The sequence below is a fragment of the Eublepharis macularius genome, chromosome 14 (assembly GCF_028583425.1).
Source record: "Eublepharis macularius isolate TG4126 chromosome 14, MPM_Emac_v1.0, whole genome shotgun sequence".
NCBI classification, from domain to species: domain Eukaryota; kingdom Metazoa; phylum Chordata; class Lepidosauria; order Squamata; family Eublepharidae; genus Eublepharis; species Eublepharis macularius.
In genome coordinates this window covers 42,302,078-42,320,298 of record NC_072803.1, presented here as the reverse complement: position 1 = coordinate 42,320,298, position 18,221 = coordinate 42,302,078, and the positions used below count along the sequence as shown (strand labels likewise).

Below are 18,221 nucleotides of genomic sequence, written 5' to 3'. Positions count from 1 at the left end.
TTACCATTGTACATAGTGCTTGATGAACCTTTGGTCTCAGCCTGTGTGGCAAACCCTCCGCCGTCCTTGAATCTCAAAATGTTAGCCTCTCTTTTTCCTTTGTATCCAATTGCTGCTTGTTTCTGTTTCCATTCCCGTATGAGAAAGTTAATTATTATTAATTAGCTGGGCATGTTTGCATGCATCTGTTGACTTTTAATTTATATTTCATCTCCTGCCCCCATCGTCCTAAAATATGTACATACCTAATGGCCATTAAATATTTAAGGATGTTGCTGGATAACAGTTGCAGAGAGAGCACCATTGGACCGATTGGAGCATCCTAAGACTACAAGGCACCGAGGTTTCTTGTGAATGTCTCAGTCAGTTGCAAACAGAGGATTCAAGAGGGAAGCAGGAGGAAGGAGACTCCCAAATCTTCACAGTTATTTATCTAGCAAGTGCAGACCTCGCTTTCCAGCTGGGAGTTCTCAAAGTAAGTTACAGAATAAAAGAACACAACACTACAGTCCGTAATATGGTTCCAGTTTAAATAGAGCCACTACGGCACGCTCATCATTTTGTAGCATGACTGGCAGCAGCTAAAGACTTGTGCTACTCAGAACAAAGCTGCTCCAGGGATTTATGGGCCCCAGCCAATAAAGGTGATTTTGACTTTCTCACCCCTGCTGTTTTGATGTGAAAATCCCTGTTTTTTGATTTTGCTTCTTCCTTGTATGAGTCGAACACATCGTTCTTAATTTTCATGCTGTTTTCTGTTTCTTCACAACACGTTTTTGTAGACCTTCCAATATTATCTGTGCCTCAGTAAAGCAGGACTTCACAGATATGGTGCTATCAGCTTTTATCTCAATCTTCCTCAAGGAGGCCAGTACACATTAATCTGTCCTCTGTTTTACCATCACAACAATCCTGGGAGGTGGATCACCTGAGAGGGTATGATTGGACCCAAGTCTCTCCGCATGCTTCATTTCTGAGTGGGGATTTGAACCCTGGAGTCCCCAGACCTAGTCTGACACAACCCTTATGCCAGCCTGGGTTTTGGGTTGCCAGATTGCATGGGAAATAAAACCAGATTTACTGTTGTAGAGTTTTGTCTACGTGTGCACACTCCTGGGGCCTGGTGCAATGACATCACTTCTGGAAGTGATGTCATCCACTGCCCTGCCCTGTTCCCCACTACCTCAGGCAGTGAAGTGAGGCAAAGAAAAAGGCAGACTGAAAGGTCTGTCTGCTCTTGCTATGTGTCTGCTCTGTCTTGCTTGGGGGGGGGGAGGCGCCGTACACTACAAGTCCCAAGAGCCTTTGTGTGCACCCCGACCAATGCAGGAGGGCCCACCATCAATCAGGCTGTTCCTGCCAACAAGGCAAGAGCAGAGAAGAAGGGAAAGGGACTGGCTGGCCAGACCTGTGACCACCTGCTCCTCATCTGCTGGGCAGGCTCCTCAGCCAAGCAGCACTCTTGCTCTCCTCGAGGAGGCAGGGAGCCAGAGTGTGAGCCTGAGGCCCTGCACTTTCTAGCAGCAGTCAATTAACTGGCTGTGCTGCTGGAAAGCAGAGGAGGGAGGGGAGAGGAGGGAGGCCTGTTGCACGTATGCTTTAAAAATTATATTTCCCTTGGACAGTCCAGGATGATACCAGACTGTCCAAGTGAAAACCAGACACTTGGCAGCCTTACTCAGTAGTGGTAATACATGTTTTGATCCTGGCATAAGATGAGCTGTTCAGCCTACAAGCCGTGGTGATGCCATTCCTAGCTCTTGTGGCCAACAGTCATTTAATAGGCCATCATTCACAGAACTCCTCATGAGCACTAGAGGGCAGCACTTTGGGTCACATGCAGCAGCATCCATTCAGCAACCAGAGTCTATTATGACCATCTGGGAAAGTGATAAGAGACGAATGCAGGCATTAAGCAGAACTCGAAGCTACAGGCTGCCTGGATGGTTTGTTTAATCATGAAAGAGAGAGGCAAGCTCTCTAGCAGCAGAGCACTGGGGTGCAGCATTACTAGGCAGAGTATATTTAGAGCAAGCGTCAAGCCCACGCATGGGCCGAGATGATGGCTTTATTCCCATCATGCAGCGTTGCCAAAGGCAGCCTCAGCCTGTCTCCTAAAGGGGGGGGGGAAAGGCAGCCGCCGAATGGGCTAATTTCTTCCATCTATCATAAACTGTTTGGGATTTTGGAGCAAAATGTTCTCGCATCGAATAAATACAAGATATTCCACTTATCTTTAATGTTTAATTCATTTTCCTTTAAAAAGGGGGGGGAATCAAAGGCTACGGCTGAAATCTAAGCAGCTTCTGGATTTTTCTGCAGAGGACTCACAATGAAATCCTAAACAGAGTTACTCCAGACTAAGCCCTTAGACTGGCGTAACTCTGCTTAGGATTTCATTGCCAGGCAGAGGAATGGCTTAAAACCACTTGAATGAGAACACCAACTAAAACATGCTGTGCAGCAGTCTCCAAACCTTGTTCTAGAACTAAGGTGGGACTCTCATAAAGATAATTTTAGGTGAGTAGCCATGCTGGCCTGCAGTCGAACAGCAAGGTTCAAGTCTGGCGGCACTTTAAGGACTCACAAGATTTTCGGAGTATATGCTTTCAAGATTCAAGGCTCCCGGATTCGGTTTCGTTTTCTCGGCCATGTCAGACGCTCCTCTCCGCAGGTCCAGGAGGAAGTGACTGAGCAGCCTGACCGGGCGGCTGATCTGCGAAGATTAGCCCCCAGGACTCCCAGTGAGGGAGGCAGGGTCCGGGACGCGGCGGGAAGAGCTCCCTGAAATCGATGCGGGGGGTAAATTGCCCGTTTGTCCCTATGGAGGCCGGCAGACGTGCGCGGCACCTTGAGTGCTGCCGGGCCATGGAAAACGGCAAAGAGCAGAACTAGGCGGAAGCCTGTAAGTAAGCGAATCCCTTCTGTTATTACAAGCGCACACGAAGGAGTGGTGGGATCTGAAGCTAAGAAGGCTCGCTCTTCCCCCTCGCTGAGTTTCAGAATTTGGTTGGCGGTCCCCCCCCCTAAAATGGCAGCGAAAAAGCAGAGTCCCGCTTTGGGCAAGTCAATTTCGGCTGCCCTGCAGGCGAAAGGAGAGTCGCTCGAAGACTTGGTGAAAAGGTCGGTTATCGAAGCCATAAAGCCCTTTGTTGACAAGCTAAATGAAACAGATCAAAGGGTGGGCTTAATTGAGAGCGAAGTGAAAACCACTAAGGAAGCAGCGGGGGGGGGGCAGAGAAGTCTGCCTGGGAAAATGCGTCACTCGTGAGGGCAATGAATAAAGAGTTAAAGCTGGTGGAGAACCAGCTCATCGGGCTACAAGTGGAACGAACACAGACAATTTTGCGCCTCCAGAACGTGAAAGAGGAGGAAAATGAGGATTTATGGGGTCTGGCCTCGGAACTATTGGCGACACCCGCGAGGGCAACTAAAGAAGAGGTAAAAAGCGCCATTTTGGAAGTCCGTTGGGCTTCTTCAAAATATGCAACGAAGCGTGAGCTGCCTCGCGAGATCATCATCGAGTTTTCATCTAAAAGGATCCGAGACACTATCCTATACAACTCATATAATGCGGATCTGGATTTTCTGAGTAATAAAGTTAAGATACTGAAGGACGTCCCATTTTTAGTTCGGAAAAGAAGATTTAAGTATAAAAAGCTCGCAGCTCTTCTGAGGGAACGTGGAATAAAGTACAAATGGCTATTTCCGGAAGGTATTTGGTTCAGTTACAAAGATCAAGCTTACAAAATAACATCAGAAGATCAATTAAGGGACTTTGAGGACAAAAACCAAGAATTTCAGCAAGACACCAAGCAAGAAGAAAAGGCGAAGTCTGAAGGGGGGGGAGGGAACGAGCACTGCGGCTGCAGCTGCTCAGAGAGAATTGCGTCCGAGGCCCAGGGGGGGAGGAAGACTTAATTTGAATTGTAATTTGTATTTTGCAAGGTCAGCCACTCCATCAATATCATACAAAGTTTTAATTTTTTAATAATGGCAGTATGAAGGGAAAGCATTATGTGTAGTGTAGTGTTGTTATATGTTGCTGTTTTTTTTTCTTTCCTTCCCCTGCCCCCTTCTCTCCCTTTGTATTGTTAGTCAATGTAGTTAATAAAAAAATAAAAATCTTTAAAAAAAAAAGATTCAAGGCTCCCATCATCAGATATCTTATCTGAAGAAGGGAGCTTTGACTCTTCAAAGCATATACCTTAAAAATCTTGTGGTTCCTTAAGGTGCCACCAGACTTGAATCTTGCTTTAGAACTCCCAGATCTCCTCCCTTCCTTCTCCATTCACCCCTCCCATTCATTCACAGAGGCTCAGTGAGAGGCAATGGGTGTAAACCATGCCTACATTTGCCCTGAATGCAGTGCGCTGCACTAATGGTGAATCCCAAAAAGTAGTTTTACAAGCAGAATAAGTTTTTAAGTGGACCCCCCTTCAAAAAATTTGAGAACGACTTATCTTCTGAGGAGCCATTTGTTGTGCAGAAATACCTTGTGCAAGCCAGGTCTGGATCTGTCTCCCTGTTTCTTTGGTACCTAATTGGTGGTGGAGGGTGCCCTGATGGCGACCCCTGGTGGGGTTTTCATGGCAAGAGACTAACAGAGGTTGTTTGCTTTTGCCTGCCTCTGCAACCCCTAGGCTTCACCAGAGGTCTCCCATCCAATTACTGACCAAGACCAACCCTACTTAGCTTCTGAGATCTGATGAGATCCGGGTCACTTGAGCTATCCTGCCTGGTAGTAGAAACAAAGTGTCCCTATTCTGGGAAGTACTGCAGATTGCAAGATTTTAATGTGATTTTTGTGTGTGTTTAAGCTGTCTGTTTGTTATGCTTTTGATATTTATCACTTGTTTTTCATGCCTGCAAACTGCCTTGGCTCTAGAAAAGGCAGTGTGTACAGTGGCTAAAGTGTTGCAGTAGGATCTGAGAGACCCCAGTTCAAATCCCATACCACTCCCAAAGCTCACTAGGTAACCTTGAGCCTGTCATACATGCTCAGCCTATCCTACCTTACAGGGTTGTTGTGAAGATAAGATGGCAGAGGGGAGACCAATGTAAGCTGCTTGGAGTCCCCATTGGGGAGAAAGGCAGGGTATAAATGAATTAAATAAATGTATAAAGGCAGAAATAAATCACTACATCTTCCCTGTTTGTTTTGCCCAACGCACAGGAAATGTATTTCCCCTCCAAATCTAGTTTATGTCAAGGGGGCTTTGTGGCCATGGCTTAAATGGAAGATGGTGCTTCTTTCGCTCCATTTGATTTCCAGTGTGAGGGATGTGGATAAGGAAAGACACATCTGCAAGCAATCCTATGAGCATGTGAGATTTTAGCTTTGAAAGTAATTGCCGCTCAAGACCATAATATCAGATGTGGTGGCTTGTGCTATATAATACACCCATTTCTGACAGTCCAGCTGTCAGTTTATGGAATTCAAGTTACTCTGAATACATCTCCCAACCCCTTGCTGCAAGAAATCCAAGGTCTTGAGTTAAAAGGTTCTTTATTGAAAGACTACATTCATTGTACAGATGTCCATGATTAGTCCAAAGGCATGAGAGCTTCTGGCTGACCATGAAGCTTTGTTGAGAATGACTTGTTAGTTACAAAAGGCAATATATCAAAACGTCCCTCTGAACTCCCCCCCCCCCCACTGCCCAGCTACAGACGGAGCCTGGGAAGGCAAGATCCTCCTCCAAGGTCAATGTCTAGTTCTAGTAGATAAGGTCTTCCTGCTTCCCTGGGAACACAGCTGGTTGTCTGCGAACCTGTGGGCAGAAAAGCACTGGAAAACTACAGTGTGAGAAAGTATCTGAACACAATATGGTGTCGCTGTGGGTAGCAGGCCTGACACCAACTGCCTCATGAACCAGGGGACCTTCGTCTAAAGAAACAATTCATGCCTTCTTTTACTCTTGGCGGAGTGATATTTGGCTTCCAGCTAATGTGGAGAAGGACCAAGAAAACAACACGTCTCAACACATTCTATCCAGGGCACATATGGCTAGATTACTTGCTTGTCACAGGCTGAGGCTACCATGTTCAGGCACCATACTGTGGTTCAGGTGAGACTAGAGGCTAGCCATGGTTCATCTGGAGAATCTTTGCCACCATTAGAGAATAAGTTATTGTTCTACAGAACCTCTGTATATTTTGCAACTGTTTTTTTCTTTCTTATTATCAACAATGGCACATAAAGTTCCCCATTCACAGGTGTGGACAACACCTAACTGAACCAGATGGCATAAATGCATATCCATTTGAAAGCACAGATATTACAATGCATTCATGCAGACCCAAATCAAGGTTGTACATTGCATGCACAAGTGCCTCAAGTGCATTCTTAAACCACGACTTTTTATTTTTATAGTTAATATTTGCACACCTGCTGCTGCCTGTTTGGACCCCTTATTTGCAACATCAAGTGCGCAGATTTTGCTTCTGGAGTAAACTGTTGCAGATCTTTTCCACCTCCCCTTTCGATCAGTCGCCTTTAAGATGAAGGAGGCAAACAGCAGGGGGGCCCGCCTGGGCACCATTTCAAGACATCCCCGTGTTCTTCTGCTGGGTAATTAATGCCATGTTTTATTAGCGATGAAAGCCAAGCTTGTTTTGTACAAATGCCGGCGCAGTAAAGTGTGACTCGGCAGACAGTAAAAAACCGAGCATAACATTACTTCTCCGATTTATCGCCTGCCAGAGTTGCTTATTCACTGTGTAAAACAAGTTTATTGGTATTCGGCCAATGGCAGCCCGCAAGCCGGCATTAGTTATGTTTCAGGAGGGGGAGAGACACAGACCCACAGACAATTGCTTTGCAAACAGCCTGCTGGGAAAAACCCTTTGCTTGTTGCTGCTGTGCTCAGCAATGCTGTGAATGCCAGAGTTGCCCACCATCCCATGGGTCCCCAAGCATCCTGGCCTGTGACCTTCACTCATCCGTCTCTTGACCTTCCATGATCCAAAAGGCTCCTGCATCCCTAAATGACTCTCCTCCTTCTCCCTGACTCCACCTGATATCTGAAACACCTGCCTGATCCCTCCTTTCTCTCATTCTCCAGTTTCCCCCTCCAGTCCCACAAATCCTTTGTCTTAAGGAAGATGCTTCCAAAACTTTCCTCCTCCACACTTCTTCCTGGATGCTGTCTTGATTCTGAAGTCAAACAGATGCCTTAAGAATTCTTCAGTGTTCCGGGGTTTTTCTTTCCTTTTCAAATTACATTCAAATTACGTCTGTGCATGCAGAGCTTGTCACAAATTTCCGTTTCTTCTGTTTCTTCCATTCATTAACATCTTTTCTCCCCTATGTGTTAGAGATGGAAATGCGTGCATCGAGAGAACACTGCACAAAAGCAATGATTGGTCACAATAGTGGTAGCAAACTTCTTTTTGTGCAGCATATTACCCATGCTCAGGAGTGCGTGCATGTGTCAGAAGACCACCACACACATAACAACAACAACAACAACATTTGATTTATATACCACCACATTTGATTTATATACCGCCACACTCAGAGCAGTTTACAAATTATGTTATTATTATTCTCACAATAATCACCCTGTGAGATGGGTGGGGCTGAGAGAGATCTGAGAGAGCTGTGACTGACCCAAGGTCACTCATCTGGCTTCAAGCAGCGGTGTGAGGAATCGAACCTGGCTCTCCAGATTAGAGTCCTGCTGCTCTCAACCACTACACCAAACTGATGCTTATATACTGCTCTTCTAGAAAGATTAGTGCCCTACTCAGTGTTGTTATTATCCCCACAATACAGCTGGGGAGCTGGGGCTGAGAAGAGTGGCTTACCCAAGGCCACCTCCTGATCTTGTGGCAGTAATGGCATTACAAACAAACATTTAACCACTGTGCTACAGCATCATGAGGCAAGCTTACCTCTGATCAGATCAAGAAATGGTGGGGGAGTGTCACTCACTCTGCTTCTCATTTTTGCTTCATCAAGGGGTTTTATCCTACATCCTTCCGATGATCCACTGCAAATTCCACATAACAATATGCAGCGTTTTGATGTGTTTTCTGCACATTCAGTACTCATCAGAATCAGTTCTTCTCCAGTACTTCCATAATGAAATTCTATCTCATCCACACATCCCTCTCCCCAAATAAAAATCCAGATTCATCAACAGAAAATAGATGAAAAGCATTCGTAATACGCAAGCAGTTCTGACTGGTGGCATGGACTTCTCTGATCAAAATGGCATCTTCTGGGGAGAATTTGGGAGAGTTTTCTAAAAGTGCACCTTCTCAGATTATAATTGAATGGGAGGAGGAGCAGAGCAGAGGGCAGAGCAACATGATGGAACAAGGAAGGAATGGAATAAGGAATGTTCTCACATATCTAATTTTCTTAACCCCTTAGCTCTGTTCCCTGACACACACTTTGCTTCCCTTCATCCTTTGTTATCCTTCCTTGTCTTCTCTCCCTCTGCTATTTCACTCACTGCTGAAATTTCTACTGTAAGATCCTTGGGGCAGAGACCTGTCCGTTAGAGCTGTTTTAAATGTCATGCAGGATGATGACATGATAGAAATAAACACAATGGCACTAGTAGGGCAAGAAGTAGAAGTATTGCTGGGAAGGGGTGTGTGTGTCTGTCTGTCTGTTTCTGTCTGTGTGAGTGTTTCAGAAGACTCTCTTAGCCACCTGAATGATATTATCACTGATATAAAACCTAAAACAGAGACACAGTGATTCTGTTATAGGAACAACCAAAAGCTAGAGGGAGCCTCCATGTTCAGAGGTAGTAAACTTCTGACTACCTGTCACTGAGGACAAATGAGAAGGAAGGGCAGAGCTGTTGCCTTTGTACCTATGTGTAGGCTTCCAAGTGGCTTATGGCTTGTTGCTGTTAGAAACAAGATGCTTGGCTACATGGGTTCTTACGCAGTGTTGGTTGTTACCTTAGATGGCTTTTTAAAATAATGAGGCAGATTTATGGAGGAAGAATAGACATGCTAATGGCTATTAGTCCTGATAACTAAATGAAGCCTCCAAGTGCAGAAGCAGTATACCTCTGAGATGCTGGGCACAGTGGGGAAAGACTGTCACTATCATGCCTTGTGTGCTTCCTAGGGCACCTAGTTGGCCACTGTGGGAAACTGGGCTAGATGGATCTTTGGGCAGATCTTGCCAATGAGTCTGATGGCCACTAGTTTAGGGTTTTTTTTTCCAAAGACAAATACATGAAAGATAGGTCTGTCGATGACAGATAACCATGATGGATAAAAGGCGACTCCACTTTCAGAGAGGGTCTACCTCTGAATCACAGGTGCTGGGGACAAACAGGAGAGGGTCATCGTCGTCATCCTCATCCCCCCCCCCCCCGGCTTTCAGGAAACAGCAGGCTATTGGCTGTTGGAAAGAAGACGCTGGGCTTGATGGCCTACTACAGGCTCTTGTGAACTGATGCCTGTTGGGAGAGCTTATGAAGGCACCTGCTGTAAGGCTCCCCCCTCCCCGCCCTTTTATTGACTGCCTCTGCCTTTAAGAGTAGCCTGGCCCTGAGAAATGGAGCAGGCAGACCTTCCCACCCTCTCTTATCTCCCTGCCAGGAAAACCAAGTCTGCCCCTTTAAACAGGCCAGACCTTCCCTGCAAGTTTAGCCCGAAGGGAACGCCGATGCCAGGCATCCCTCTCTCCCGCCCGGGCCCCCCGGAGTCTTTCTCCCCAGCCTCTGGAGCTCTCGCAAGGGGCCGGCGCTCCAGCAGGGCGCCGAAGGGACTTGCCTTGGGCTCCGCGCTCGTTCCATCTTCGCCCCCTGTGCTGTTTGCACGGGGCTGAATCATTGTAGCGTGGGAAGGGCACGCCTCGCTCGCCGGGTCTTCCCAGTGTGGCCAAGGTGGGTCCGGTGGACAGGCGCTTCCTTCGATGTGGCGTTGCCCGCCTTGGGAGACTGGAGGCGGGGGAGGGGGCGCCTCTCTCTCGGCCAAGCCGGGCACGCCAGCCACCACGGGGATCTTGATTCCCCACTTCAAGCAGCTGGGAGGTGTACCTAGGTGTGTGGATTTTTGCTCCAGGAAAGATTCTCAGAGCGGGACCACAAGTGAGTGACGCCTGACACAGGTTGGACACTTGTCAGCTTCCCTCAAGTTTTGATTGGTCTCGCAGCTTGGCTCTCTGACTGCTGTCCAATGGACTTTTCAACAGTCACTTGTCCAACATTCCGCCAAGCTGCCTACATTTCCCATCAAAACTTGAGGGAAGCTGGCAAGTGTCCAACCTGTGTCAGGCGTCACTTGTGGTCCCGCTCTGAGTGGCACACGTGGAATCTCCGTGGTCAGCGTCCTGAGCTCTGAGCCTCGCTCTCTCCACATGCTGCGGCTGGGTTTGTTCTGCCCGGTTTCCCTTTTTAAAAACAACAACAACAACAACAACAACAACAAAACCAGAGATATTTTAGGCCGTTGTTTTAGCGGCGGGGCATTTTAATTGCCAGGGTATTCTTTTTATTGGTCTGGGTCTTTCCTTTTTAAAAACCATTGTGTTTTGAAGCAGAAGCCACCTCGAGAACCGTTTTTGGCCGAGACCTTGTGGCCTAAATGTTCTGCGACAGGCGGCGTCCCCCTCTGGAGCTATTTCTTGGGGCCAAGCTACAAGTGACGAATGACACTTGAACGGCGAGTGGAGAGCAAGTGGAGGGCAAGTGAACAGGGAGAAATACACTTGCCGTTCAAGTGTCATTCGTCACTTGTAGCTTGGCCCTTGGACTGTCGCAGCTGAGCTCGCGGAGTGCCCTGCGGTGCCAGTCCCGGCTCAGATTGATGGCCCGGGTGGCAGACTTCGCCCCCGTCCCGTTTCTCTGCTTCTGCTGACTTGGTAAATTGCCGCATCCCCTTTAGGATACTGGGAGCGTTTTACTGACTGCAAACTCGCCGTACTTTATAGAGCACACAGGAGCTTCTCTTCTGAATTTTAATTTCCTTAATTAATCGCCTGAAGTTTGTGCTGTTTGTTAAACACTTGCAAATTCATGAGAGCAATTCAAACATAGGGATTGATTAGGGGAGTAGTTATGTGTGTATATAAAAGAGTTATGTTTCTCTCTCTCTATAATATCTGTGCAAATTTCAACACCAGCCTAGCAGAGGGTTTCTCTATCGGACCTGGAGCTGGAGGAATTTTCCCCACCTCAGCCATGAATTTCTTCAGTGGCCATAAATGGCATGCTTGGATCAAAGGGCCTGTTCAGAGGGCTACTGAGAAAGGCTCTGCTCTCATTTATTTTAAAACTGGAATGCCAACATATGTTCTGATTCTGCTTCTATTCCTTCAGACTGGGCGTGTATGAAATCCATGGGTGCCTCCAAACTTTTCTCCATGCCCATTACAGCCTCACCACTTGAATTTCTGCCTGCTCTTAAGAGATGTCAGAGAAGGTTTTTTTAAAAGCTCCTCTGATGAATGAATGAAGGAGAGGTGGGCCTTACTGTGTGTTAAAGTCACAAGACTAATGATGCCTGTAGTGCTCAGGTGCACTGCCTCTAAGCATGGAGGTTCCACTTAGCCATTAAAGAAGTGAGCTCTTTGGCAGTCTTCTGAGACAATGTGGCTTTTAATGAAATGATGTGCAACTGCCTTAAAATGAGTTAGTGCAGTGCCATCCCATCTGAGTGACAGCCGCTCTCCAGGGCCTCAGGCAGAGAAAGGTCTTTCCCAGCCTCTGAGATCCCTTTAAGTGGAGATGCTGCCAGGGACTGACTCTGGGCCCTTCTATATGCAAGCAATTGCTCTTGTACTGAGCTACGATTCCTCCCAGTTTTTTGGACCCAGGGAAGATATATTAACAAGGTCTATCCTGCATTTTGGACTCTTTATTGTCAAACCTTTGATTGATCTCTATTGTCCCTGGAACCAAGTTCACGGGGGAGGGGGAGGAATCAGTCTGATATTGGCCAGCGGCTAACCGGAACTTCCATGTCCAGAGGCAGTATACCTTTGAATGCCCAAAGCTGTGGCACTATCTCCGTGCCCTGCTTGAAAGCTTCTGGTGGGTGCCATATTCTTTTGTTCTGATCCAGCCAGAGAGTTTGTGAGTTCTGTATTTTACAGTTGGTTCATTGCATGACCACCAGGGCAAAAGACCATCCAGCACTTGGGAATACGGAATGCCGATCTCCAGACTTGGCAGGGGCCTTCTTCCACACCAGTGGATCTGGCAGCTGTCATACGTGCCTCGGTCACATCCAGACTGGATTACTGTAACACATTTTAAGGCCCATAGAACACAATATGTTCCCCCAGCCTGCTTTGCTTTCCTGACAGCTGCATGACAGCTGCAAGAAACTCATTTTTGAAGCATCACAGAGGTCCAATTCAGGCACTGTGGTGCGGGAAGAGAAGGGGCTCAGCACTATTTTCCTGAGCTGAACTGGCCCTGGGAAGGGGGGGATTCCAGGGACATACTGGGAAGTTAAAATACCCCAGGAGCAAGCCATGCTGAGCTGCTCTGTAGCACTACAAGTCAGTACCAGGGGGGCTACTCGGCTCAAAATTGGCCCGCAGTGCCAACGATGGGTGGCCTTTCAGGGCAAAGCCCCTCTCAAACTTTGACAGCTGGTCAGCTTCTGCCAGGACCTGTATTCTGTGTTCTGCCACTCTCAGAGAGACACTTGGGAGAGGACGTTTGGAGTCATGCTGCCTGGCCTTTGAAAGTGGGTGCCCTTGGAGATCAGAGCAGATCTCCTCCCCTTCTATATCTGTTTGGATCAGTCAAGGTGCAGTTTTCCAGTGTGCCCTTGACCAGATGAATGAATGCCCTTTGCCTTCTGCACGAATTGTGCCAGATTTTCTTTTCTGCATTTTGGATTTTGTCTTGTGTTTAATAGCTGACTGTTTTGTACTTTAGTGCTGTGTAATGGTTAGAATGGGAGACTAGATCTGAGGAGACCTTGCTCTGCCATGAAGCTCACAGACTGGCCTATTTTACAGGGTTGTTGTGAGGGGGAAAGGAAGCAGAAGGAAGCTGTGTACTGATTTCTGCAGAGGAAGGATTAAAATGTAGTAAATAAGGGGGAAAGGCAGGATTAAAATCTAAGCAAAGAAAGAAAACCTGGACATTTATGGTCACACAGTGGGAGGGGGCTTTGCTCTTTGGGGGTCCATAAGTATTTTTAGTATGTGACCTGAATTTCTGGCGGCCTGCCTCTTATCGTTCTTGCATGAGGTTCTTGGAAAACTCTCTTCCATACCTCTCCATTATTTTCATTTATTAATTTCATTTAACTGTCAGGGAAAGTAACAATTAAGTTTTACTTTGAGGAGAGGAGGGGAGAAGGAGCAGCTTGTCTCTGAAAATATGCGGGTGGATTGAGGAGGTGAGGAAAGCAGCCCAAATGTTAAAACACGCACAAACTGAATGGTGAGGGAGAAATGCGGTTGTCTTGGAAACCTCGGAGTAAAACAGAAAACTTCTTCCAAACAAAGAAGGGGGCCTTAGCAGAGGAGACCGACATTTCAGAGCCTTGGGAGGCAGCCAGAAGCCCCCCTGCACCCCACCCACCCTCTACAACTCCAGCCAAGCTGGTGAGACTGTTGCAGGCCTCCCCCCTTCCAGTCCCCAAGCCCCTCTCGCTTGTCTTGGCTGAGCCCCGGGAAAGCTGGTCTGACTGCTGAACAGCCTTCAGGCGAAGTATCGGAGTGGATGAGGCTCGCAGTGAAAGGGCGAGGGAGTCACAGCCTGGCCTGTGACTCAACTGGTTTGGGCTTGAGGTAGCTGTCATGGTGTCCCATGAATGTGTCTGGCTGCTTGCTCCCACGTGATAAGGATGTTTGCCAAGACTGGAAGCTGGCCCCACAGCAGCCTCGTATCCCATTGCCTTGCCAGGGGTTCAGAGACCAACAAGGACGGAACACATGTTGAACTCTTATAGCGGTTCGCAGGTCAGTAGTTTGGGGTCTGTTGCCAGATTGCCGGTGCTTTGTGGGAGGCATGTCAGTCTGCTGGTGAAGGGAGTCTAGAGAGGTCAGGCTTGCTTATGGTGTGTGTGTGACCCACCCTCCAGCTTGGCTGAAGATCCTTCTTTTTTTTCCTGCCGTAGGCTTGCAAAGGAGGGTGAACTGCAGGGGGGAAACTCTTAGCTCACATCCTCCTGTCTCTGACTCCCATGACCTATAACAGTTCAGTAGCATGTGAGGTGCTGTACAGGTAGGGGGGTTGGACCGATCTCAGGAAGCCAGTTGTCAGCGGTCCTCACCATATTTTGTTTTTTTCTTTTCAACATTTCTCTTGGAGAGAGGAGCAGAAATAAAACAAATGCCTCTGTGGTTCACACTGTGCAGAATTTTGAGAAACAAAAGGGTACAAATTGCTGAGTGAAATGTTTTGTGGATGCACGAAAGGGGGAAGGGGAAATAATCTGCTTTAGAGCAGGCTTGCAAACTAATCTTGTCCTGTCCATCCTCCTTTGGACTTACTCCGATGTAAGGGTGCACAGGATCACAAACCTAAATCAGTTACCAGACAATGTGGTTGTGGCCACTAGCTCAGATGGCTTTTGAAAAGGTTTATACAGATCCATAGGAGCCAGGCCTACTGGATGCTAATAGTAGTTAAACAGCACCTCCATGGACAGGTGGAGTCTATCTTGTAGTAACAAGGAGAACGAGTGCCTTTTCAGTCTGCATGGCAACAGGATGCTGGATGATACAATCCTGCACGTTTTACCCTTGTATTTCTCTTCTAATGTGTAAAGGTATGATACAGGGTAAATGAGGAGGAAGTGAGTCGAAATCCTAATAACGGTTTGTCAGGATCAGGTCTGGAGCAGGTGTTCTCCAGCCTGGGGACCCCATGGTTGGTTGCTGGAGCTGAGTAGGCAGAAGTTCTGTGACTGAGCAGACGTGTTTCTTTCCCTTTGTTGGTCTGTCTTATCCTGCTGCGTTTATGGTAGTTTATATTTTTAACAATTGTTTTAATTGCTGTTAGAAGCCTTTCAAACATCTTATGGAAAGAGCAGCCAATATATATTTCAAATGAATTACTTACTTAACCGCCCACCCCTGCCCCATACTGAGTAAGACCTTTCTTGCCCCCAAACTGCTGCCAGTCAGAAAATGACCATTTGGAGCACGAGGCATCAATAGTCTGAGGTGGCATGAGAGACAGCCCCAGCTGCCCACTTTCACTAAGCCAGCTTGGCCCGTCCTGAGAGCTCCTGCTGCCAGCAAATCACATACCTTAATACTGCATACCTTCTGAGCCTGACTTCTAACTAGGACTGGATGCTTTAGCTGCATCCCAGCTCCAACCTATTAAGTTTCCAGTTCAACACTGGGATCTCCTGGATGAGGGACTGGTGGGCTACTCTGAGACAAGTTCTGTCAGTGATGATGCTGGGCAAGCATGCCCCCCCCCAACACAGATTTGCATCTTGCCGGTCAATTTTCTGTTTCCTTTGCTAGCTATTTTCCCACTCCAGACCATTCCCTCTAGCCCAGAACCAGGCATGCTGGGTGTGCCAAAATAACCGTTGGCCATAAGTTACCATTTACAGAACATCTAGCCGTCAAAAGCTATTGAACAAGCATCTTCAGCTAGCTGTACGAAGGTCCAAGCCTGCCTGCTGGTAAGCACAGAAAAGATGGCCATCGCTTTGCCCAGCATAATGCAACAGTATTGCACCATCCTGCTTCACCTCCCCACAAAAAACATCTCTTGAAGAAACTTCTTTCTCAGGCCAAGGTAATAAAAACTGTTTGAGGGACTACATTTCAATGCTGCAATACACTATTGTTCCTCCAGGGGGTAGCAGAACTTTAAGGAACGGTCACCAAGGAGCAATCTTTTCCAAAGTCATCTTTGAGACTTTTCAGTGGCCAAGGAGAAATAAGGAGGGTCTTTTAGTGCTTTTTGGAGCTCCTGCCCCCTCCCTATAGTCAAGAGAAACAGAATACATTATGTAAATTAAGCCCATCTGCCCAAAATATGCTGTACAACTCTCCCTCTCCCCAAATGTGGTTTACTCTGAATGGGAGAGTATGCAAATACCGGCCGTCTCTGTTCCTGCTATGTAGATTGAGCTTCCACATTCTCACTCTCGCACAGACACCCATTTGCACCATAGAAAAAGCAGGGAGTTTGGAACTCATTTATGAAGTTGCTGTGATCGTGAAGATGTCAGGAGGAGAGTGGGCAGCCGGGGGGGGGTGGATTTTTTATTGCACCTTGAGACAAAAGGAGACCTTTTAGCACATAGCCACTGGCCTACCAAAGCCATGGAACAAGCATAATCTCTAGCCACCTTCCGAAATGGCAATGGCGATTGCTACTGTCAGCAAACACTCCTCTGCTTGAAAGAAGAAGCCAGGCAGAACATAGCAGCAAACTCCAGAGGGTGGGTGTTGTATGGAGGTGCAACCAGATACCCTCCAGTATTTTTAGAGATGAAAATTACATTTGAGTTTGTGCAAAGGGGGTTAAAGATTTACCCCCCCCCCACGTGCGCACACACTTTACAGACGAACACTACTGTGTCCTCCTAGCTCTTCTAACCTTGCACCGGCTATCACCATCTGAGCACCTCCCCCCTACAAGGCATTGTTCTTCTCTGCCTGCTTCAATCCTAAACTGAGTATACCAGTTTAATTTAAAGGCTAAAAGAAATAGTGTAAGAGTGTTGAACAGTATACTTAATCTCTTAACAGGTCTCCTTGTACTGTGTCAAACAGCTGTGGCTGAAATATACAAGCTGGGATTGAGTTGTGGTTAAGAGACTGAATCCAAGAAGTCCCCAGTTCAAATGACATCTCTGCCATGATCTTGTCTTTGGCAAGACTCTCTTTCGAACACAGCCTCAGTTTCTCTGTCTGCCAGAGGAGGATAATATTACTGAAGTTTATTACAAGGTTGTTTGCACAGATATTGTATCACAGCAGTGTATATTTGTACAGTGCTGTATAAATGCTAAGATAAAGGGGAGCATTTAGAGTAGGTGCATTCATCTGAGCAGACCAGCCTTGAGAGAGAAGCATTTCTCCCCTTTTTGAGTCTGGCTGGAGAGGAAGCAGCGGGCCCCAGGTTTTTGTCTGTGGCCTCCGCCTGGGCCAGCCCACCATTTGCTGCTACCATCAAGAGTTTCCTTTCATTCTGCACCAGCCGGGCCTCTGCCAGAAACCAAATTGCTCACAGATGACTCCCCTCTCCTTTTGGACTGTAGGATCAAAAACAGGGTGGGGGAGTGCCGTTTGCAGTCTTTGAAAACATTTGAGATGGGGGAAGCGATGTTCATGCTCAATATTTGCACCATATGTTGTTTCCAAGTTTCATTACGGCCCTTTGCATTTCAAAAGGAATTCCAGTCTGGGCTTGCCAAGGGAGAAGATGTTTGAAAGTGTAAGGGGACTGGAGTTGTGAGCGCATCTCTTCTGGATTGCAGAGGTTCTCCTTGGCTGGCTGTGCAGTTTATAGCATAGTGGGTCCTGGCGTGGCTCTTCTCACACTTTCCTAAGTGGAAGTAGAGAGAGAAGATGGCCATCCCCTCTGTAGAATGGTAGGCTGATCTCAAAGCACCCCCACATCATTCAGTTCAAAACTTAGCATCTGGAACAGTTGGCAATGCAGTGTTGACTGGCTGGCGCCCAAGAGGACACCTGAGTGTTTGTGTTGTGTTGATTGGCTGCTTGAAGGTTGGCAGGGACACCTGTGTCAGCATTTGATTTGCTGGAATACATCTCTATCATCTCAGCTGGTCCAATGGTTGAAAGATCTTCTGTGAGTTCTTTCTTTATACCACTTACTTATTTTATTTGTCATTTATAGTCTACCTTTCTCATTGATACTCCAGGCGAATTACATAGTGTGAGATTAGTACAATCAATATCAAGGCCTCTGATGAAGCTGCACGTCTGGATCTGAACCAGTTGCATCCACAATGTTCCCTGGAGGCCTGATGAGAGCGCTGTGAGAATAAAAAATTTATAAAAAAAAAAAGAGAGCGCTGTGAGGCATGTTTTCATGTTATCCCTGTTGAGAAACATGGATGAAATTTGGTCTGCATTTTCATGGTGCAGCTTTTGATTTCAAGAGTAAGCTCTAGTTTGACCCCCACCCCCCCTTGCTCATTTTTGTTGGGTCCTAAAAATATAAACGAGACACAGTACTGTGAGATTTAAAGTGAAAGGTCTGAAACAATGTGTTTGAATAGTTAGAGCAAGCATCTAGCCTGTATGAAGGTAGAGAAAATCCAGGAAAGATATATGC

General features: G+C 47.0%; 1 protein-coding gene across 4 annotated transcripts in view; it reads left to right on the top strand.

Annotated features, from left to right (window-relative positions):
• Positions 1–18,221, top strand: part of DAB2IP (DAB2 interacting protein) — a 262,662-nt gene that overhangs the window by 15,932 nt on the left and 228,509 nt on the right. The window contains exon 1 of one of the 4 annotated variants that reach the window (XM_054997158.1): positions 13,863–13,903. The exons of the other annotated variants lie outside the window; for them this stretch is intronic. The gene's annotated coding sequence lies outside the window, so the exon portion shown is untranslated. Of the gene's footprint in view, positions 1–13,862; positions 13,904–18,221 lie in introns of those variants that run through there. 4 annotated transcript variants of the gene reach the window in all.